We start from the raw sequence: 7,027 nt of genomic DNA on the forward strand, positions 1-7,027 counted from the left end.
TGTTTGTCGTAGAGCGGCTGTGGGCTTGTGGGCCACCATGATTCCGAGTGGCCTTAGGAATCTTGTTGTCAGTTCTGATAGGATCTTGATGTAGGGCAATGTGACCAGTGTGTTAGGGTGTACTGTGTCGTCTTATTGTTGTCTATTTAGTAGGTACCTGTGGATGAAGTTGCGGGGATATCCGTTTATAGCAAAGATTTTGTTTAGGTGCTCTTCCTCTTACCTGCGTAGTTCTGGTGTGTTGTAGTAAGCTTCTGTTTCTGGATGTCAGGGTTGAATGTATGACCGATGGGGAGTTCCAAACCTCAGTATACAGGAAAGCAACCCACACTGTCCAAAGCCTCAACCTCCACAGCAATCACCCCAATGTCCACAAACAAAGCTGTATTAGGACACTATTTAAACAGGCGACCACTCACTGCAACATGCCAGAGCTATGCAGGAAAGACGAAGAGCACCTATACAAAATCTTCACTATGAACAGATATCCATGCAACTTCATCCGCAGGTGCCTACTAAATAGACAACAACAAAAGGACACAGCACACCCTAACACACTGGCCACACTGCCCTACATCAAGAACATATTAGAACTGACAACAAGACTCCTACAACCATTAGGAATCACGGTAACACACAAGCCCACAGCCACTCTATGACAATCACTCACAAGGACTAAAGACCCCATACCCACAACATGCAGAACCAACGTGGTTTACAAAATACCACGCAATGACTGCCACAAGCATTACATCGGACAGACAGGAAGGAGACTAGCCATCAGAATACACGAACATCAGCTAATAGCAAAACGACACAACAAACTCTCCTTGATATTGGTACACTCAGACAATGAAAGCCATCAATTTAACTGGGACAAGGTAATTATAGTAGCCCAAGCCAAACATTGACATGCACAGGAATGCCGAGAGGCATGGTTCTCAACCCGTAATTCAATCAACAAACATATAGAATTGGACCCCATCTATAAACCCATTCAGATCAAAACCGGAAATGACAATACTCACCATAACAGGCGGACAATATAAATTCCAAGCAGAGTAGAACAACATCGCTTCATTGGAGGCCTCACTGATGATGTTACCTAGCAAGGTGACGAAACGTCTGAATGAAAACAAGCCAGCTCGGCGAGCAAGTTAACATTCTCACCCATAACCCGAGCTACAAATCTTTGCAAAAACCTTAAAGTGACTGTGAAAGTTTTGTTGAAATGAAAAAATAATTCACAGCAGAAGTGGTTGTGCAAGTTAATGTTTGCAAAGACATTATGAGTGGAAGGCTGAAGGAGAGTAGTCAGGTGTTAATTTCAGAAAGGCAGTTAGAAGGTGCAGCAAGAACTTTAGAAACTACAAAGGAAGCAAAGATGTAAACAGAGTATCAATTGGAAATTGACCAAGTGCTTGACTTTCACCTTTGCCAGGTGCAGGAGCTGATCACCCACAAGCTTTTCATTCTTTTCATTTCAAGAGATGTCGGTATAAATTTACTGCCTTTTATTTACAGAAAGAATAGTGCATTAATAGTAAAAGCAATAATGGTCACAACTGAAGATGTTTATCAACACAGAGGAAAAATTGCTGCAGAAGATGCAGCAGATACAAACAGCACAATAAAGGAGGAGTGTCAAGGAGTTGTTGGTCATATGAAAGGAGCAGAAAGATTGAGAATAACGAGGGAAGACAACAAGCGATGTTTGTTGATTTTGACTTAGATCTATGGAGATTTTGTGCAGCATATGAGGGGATAGCGGAATGCAGATTATTGATCTGGGAGATGGGAGTGTAGTCATGGGGCAGAAATACATCCTAGGAGTTTTGAGAGAAAGTTGTTTCAGTAAATATGTTATTCCTAGTGATGTTTGTGAATAACAATGTGCAAAAGGCTGTTCTGATGAAGGTGCATTAAACAGGTTGAAATGATTTAATGTGAATAATTGTATGTTTTATTTCAATGCACATTGTGCAGATATATGAACAACTTGTCAATATTGCCTTTCTTTTGCTGCTCACTTCTTGCTTTCACTCTAAACTTCATCTGAATGATGGAAAACCCTAGGACTTGGAAAAGCTTTGTACCTTTGAAGTCTATATGCACAATTGTCTGATGTTCTTTCCAAATACTCCCAATTTTACTAGGAAGATGTGTCCATAGCCCCACATGTCTGTTCTGTTTCTGCCTCGTTCCACATGTCTGCTCACGGCATCCTGATCTACCACATCACTGTCTCGCTGAACTCCTTCATTGTCATGCTTAACCCTTCATTGCTTCTGTCAACCAGACTTTGGGAAGATTGAACTTATTATCTTTGGTTGCCTCACAAACATTGTTGCCTAGGCATTGATTCTGTCCTCTCCTTGTCTGTCTGAGGCTGAACCAGTCCAGTCACGCTCTTTCTTTCATTACTTTCTTATTTCCAAACACCTTCTCTGTTTTGTCCATCCTGATCTGTCAAGTACTCTGCCTGCTCCAAATCAGGACTCTTGAAGATCTTCAAGTTTAATTGACCTAGCATTGGCTGCCTTTTCTTCAGTTACTTATGCTCTAAACTCCGATTATCTTCCTCAATCTCCACCTCTCTCCATCTCACTTTCCTACTCTAAGACACCCCTCAGAACAAGCATTCACTCCTCTGTGCTAAATCCCCTTATGTAGCTTCATGTCTGATTCTGATAAGCAGACCCAATTGGAATGTTTTGCTATGGTTAAGGTGCTATATAAATGTAAGTCCTCATTGCCTCTCTGGTCTATGAAAGTTAACAAAACAATTTAATGGTGTAATGTGCCTTACTAGCCAGCAGATGGCACTCGTTGTTAATGTTACCTTTTAATCCTTTTCTTCATTGGAATTATTATTTTTCTTGAGTTTGTCTTTATTGTTCATCAGTTTTGCTGATCTAAAAATAATTTTGGGATGCAAGAAATATACATTGGAGTTTTGATGTATAATTGGTCTCCTGTTTTCAGCTAAAATTTTCAGTCACACTGAATTCTGGTTATTCACAGAATGTATGTTATTTATTTCCTGCATCCACTGTTACAGGAGATAGACAAAAGACATGTTTACGATTGTTTCCGTAATGAGCCTTTCCTGGAACAGGTCACTAACCTGTACCTTGAGGGCTAGCACTCTACATCAAGTGGGCAACAAGGTGGCTCACAGCGCCAGGAGCACGGGTTCGATTCCAGCCTCAGGTAACTGTCTGTCTGGAGTTTGCACATTGTCCTTGTGTCTCCATCCTGGAGCTATGGTTTCCTCCCACAGTCCAAAGATATGCAGGCTAGGTGAATTAGGTGTGGGGAATGTACAGTTACAGGGATGGAGTAAGTCTTATTAGAGTGCTATTCAGGGGGTTGTTGTGGACTTGATGGTTCGAATGGCCTGCTTCCACACTGTAGGGATTCTATGATTCTAAATAGTCTATAGCTGACCAGTGAACTCTCCTACTCTGAATGCCTACCACTTTGGCTATATATGGTTGTACCTTCCGTGGCTATCGAGTCCTGAAGTGGGACTTGAACTCAAAGCTTTGTTTCGGAGAGAGGGACACTACCTAATGCATCACAAGATTGCTGTAGAAATATTTCAAAGTTATTAAACGAGTAAAGGTATTTTGTCAACGTTTATCCTTCACACGAGGAGTGGGTGCCCTAATGGAACTCGGGAGTGCCAGCATCGAGATGAAAAGGAGCAGCGAGAGTGGACAGTTCATCAAAGTAGGGAAATTAATGGGAGACCTGTGTGAGACTTGGGAACAAAGGTCGTGAGTGTGGAGAGGTCCCAGAAATAGACATAGAAACATGAACACAGAAAACAGAAGCAGCACTAGGCCATTCAGCCCTTTGAGCTGGCTGTACCATTCAATATGAGACATCCAGCTCTGTACCCTGTTCCCGCTTTTTCCCTCATACACTTTGATCACTTCAGCAAGAACTAAAGCCATCTCCTTCTTGAAGACATTCAATGTTTTAGTCTCAACCACTTCCTGTGAGCAAGAATTTCACAGGGTCACCACTCTCTGGGTAAAGACATTTCTCCCCATCTCAGTCCTAAAAGGTCCAGCATCCTTAAACTATGACCCCTGCTCCTGGACTCTGTCATCATCAGGAACATCCTCCTGTATTTACCCTGTTTAATCCTGTTAGAATTTTGTATGTTTCTATGAGATCCCTACTCCACCCTCATGCTGCTAAACTTAAGCAAATATCACCCTAATTGAGTCCGGTCTCTCTTCATATGTCAGTCCTGCCCTCCCAGGAATCAGACTGGTAAGCCTTTGTTGCACTCCCTTCATAGCCAAAACATCCTCTCTCAGGTAAGGAGACGAAAACTGCGCATCATACTCCACGTGTGGTCTCATCAAGGGCCTGTACAATTGACATTCCTGCCTCTGTGCTCAAATCTTCCTGCCATGTAGTCTAACATGCCATTTGCTTTCTTCACCAAGTCATTGGCAGGGACTTGGAAAATGACCCGTTTATTCTTAATCTTTGTTTCCTGTCAGCCAACTAGTTCTCTATCCACGTCTGTACATGACTCCCACATCCGTGCACTTCATTTTTACGCGCCCATCTCTTAGTGGGACTTTATTGAAAACCATCTAAGTATCAAGTGAACCCCATCCACTGGCTGCTGTGTATCAACTCTACTATTATTAAACTCATGCCCTTTGTTTTCATCACCTCAAATCCCCATTGTTTTCAGGGAAACTATCCAAGTCCTGACTTTAAGTCAAAATTGGATGTCAGGGGAATTCTGGAAAGAAATAACTCTGATTTGTTAACATGATATCAAAATGCTTGCTTGATAAATACCTGGATCAGAATCACTCTAAGTTCCTGTCTCTTCAGTAAGCACTAATCTATGACATCAAGTCTATGTCTTTGCTCTATGATCTCATATGAAGAGCCATTATCATTGTCTGTTTCTGCACCTACCCCAGAATAATAAGAATTCTCCTCAGGTTGGGGGGAGCAGTGGGAAAACACTAAGTTATAGCAACAATAGGTGGAGACACTGGGAGAAGGCAAATTGTAGAACATGAAAATTTGGCTTTCTGCTTAATATGTTACATGTCAGGGAACTGCTGTAAAGTACTTTAATAGTAAACCTATAAGCCTTGCATTAACTGCTGAGTATCACTATTTTGGAACACTGTATCATTAGATTGCTGTGTTATGAAGCTATGCCTCTATATATTCCTTTGAAAATTTATGGTTACTGTCAATAATTTACATTGTACATTTGGAAATTCACTTGATCCAAAATAAGCCACATGAAAGGGTGATTCACAATAGTGAACAACACTGTGGATCAACTGCTCCCAGCGTCTGTTTGATAACCATGGTAGAGATCGATGCCAAACTACAACTTATTAAAATTTAATATGAAACAATCATCATGCCAGATGGGATTAAGGAAAGTATGCAGAACAATGTGATGCACAGAAACATTTCATTCAAAGTCACATCTTAAATAATACATAGGAACAGAATTGGGCCATTCGGCCCATTGAATCTGCTCCACCATTTGATAATGGCTAATATGTTTCTCAACACCATTCTCCTGCCTTCTCCCCTTACCCTTGATCCCCTTACCAACCAAGAATCTATCTATCTCTGACTTAAATACACTTGATAACTTAGCCTCTGTGACAATGAGCTCCACAGATTCACCACTCTCTGGCCAAAAAAATTGCACCTCATCTCAGTTCTAAAGGGTTGTCTCTTCACTCTGACGCTATGCCCTCGGGTCCTAGTCTCTTCGACTAGTGGAAACATCGTCTCCACATCTAGTCTATCCAGGCCCCTCCGTATTCCGTAAGTTTCAATCAGATTTCCCCACACCCTTCTAAACTCCATTCAGTACAGACCAAGAGTCCTCAACCTCTCCTCATAAAACAAGCCCTTCAACCCCGCGATCATTCTTGTAAACCTTCTCTGGACCCACCTTCAACATCAGCACATCGTTTCTTAGATACGGGGCCCAAAACTGCTCACAATGTTCCAATGCAGTCTGACCAGAGCCTTATACAGCCTCAGTACATTTCTGATCTTGTATTCTAGCCCTCTTGAAATGAATGCTAACATTGCATTTGCCTTCCTAACTGCCAACTGAACCTGCATGTTAGCCTTAACAGAATCATGAACTAGGACTCCTAAATCCCTTTGTGTTTCAGATTTCCTAAACCTTTCCCCATTTAGAAAATAGTCTACAGCTCTATTCTTCCTACGAAAGTGCATAACCTCACACTTCCCCACATTATACTCCATCTGCCACTTAATTGCCCACTCTCCTAACCTGTCCACGTCCTTCTGCAGCCTCCCTGGTTTCTAAACAGTACCTGCCCCTCCACCTATCTTTGTGTCATCTGCAAACTTAACAGCAATGCCCTCAGTTCCTAGATTGTTAATGTATAATGTAAATAGTTGTGATCCCAACACTGATCCTTCCCAATCCTCTAACTTCCCACAGATCTTCACCACATTGTATTTTTTTTCTTTTGCATTTATACTGTTCCTGACTTCCCTTGTTAGCCATGGTTTTCTTGTCCTCCTTAATATGTTCCTTCATTCTTAGAATGAATTTCTGCTGTGCCTCCCAAATTACTGCCTGAAACTCCTGCCATTGCTGCTCAACAGTTTTCCCTGCCAGGTTCCACTTCCAATCAACTCTGACCAGCTCCTGTCTCATGTCTTTCTGGTTCCTTTACTCAATTGTAATACTGTTACATCTGATTCCAGCTTCTCCCTCTCAAACTGCAGGGTGAATTCTATCATATTATGGTCACTGCCCCCTAGGGATTCCTTCACCTTAAGCTCTGCCTCATTACACATCACCAAATCTAGAACTGCCTGTTCCCTAGTGGGCTCGACCATAAACTGCTCCAAAACCCCGTCTTGTAGACATTCCACACATTCCTTTTCTTGAGATCTGCTACCAACTTGATTTAAGACAACAAGGTGCAGGGCTGGATGAACACAGCAGGCCAAGCAGCATCATAGGAAC

General features: G+C 42.0%; 1 protein-coding gene across 1 annotated transcript in view; it reads left to right on the top strand.

Moving 5' to 3' along the window:
- LOC109927376 (NAD(P) transhydrogenase, mitochondrial) overlaps positions 1-7,027 on the top strand; it is a 171,910-nt gene that overhangs the window by 27,220 nt on the left and 137,663 nt on the right. The gene's annotated exons all lie outside the window — the stretch shown is intronic.

This window comes from Rhincodon typus, chromosome 1 (genome assembly GCF_021869965.1).
Source record: "Rhincodon typus isolate 14 chromosome 1, sRhiTyp1.1, whole genome shotgun sequence".
Classification (NCBI taxonomy): domain Eukaryota; kingdom Metazoa; phylum Chordata; class Chondrichthyes; order Orectolobiformes; family Rhincodontidae; genus Rhincodon; species Rhincodon typus.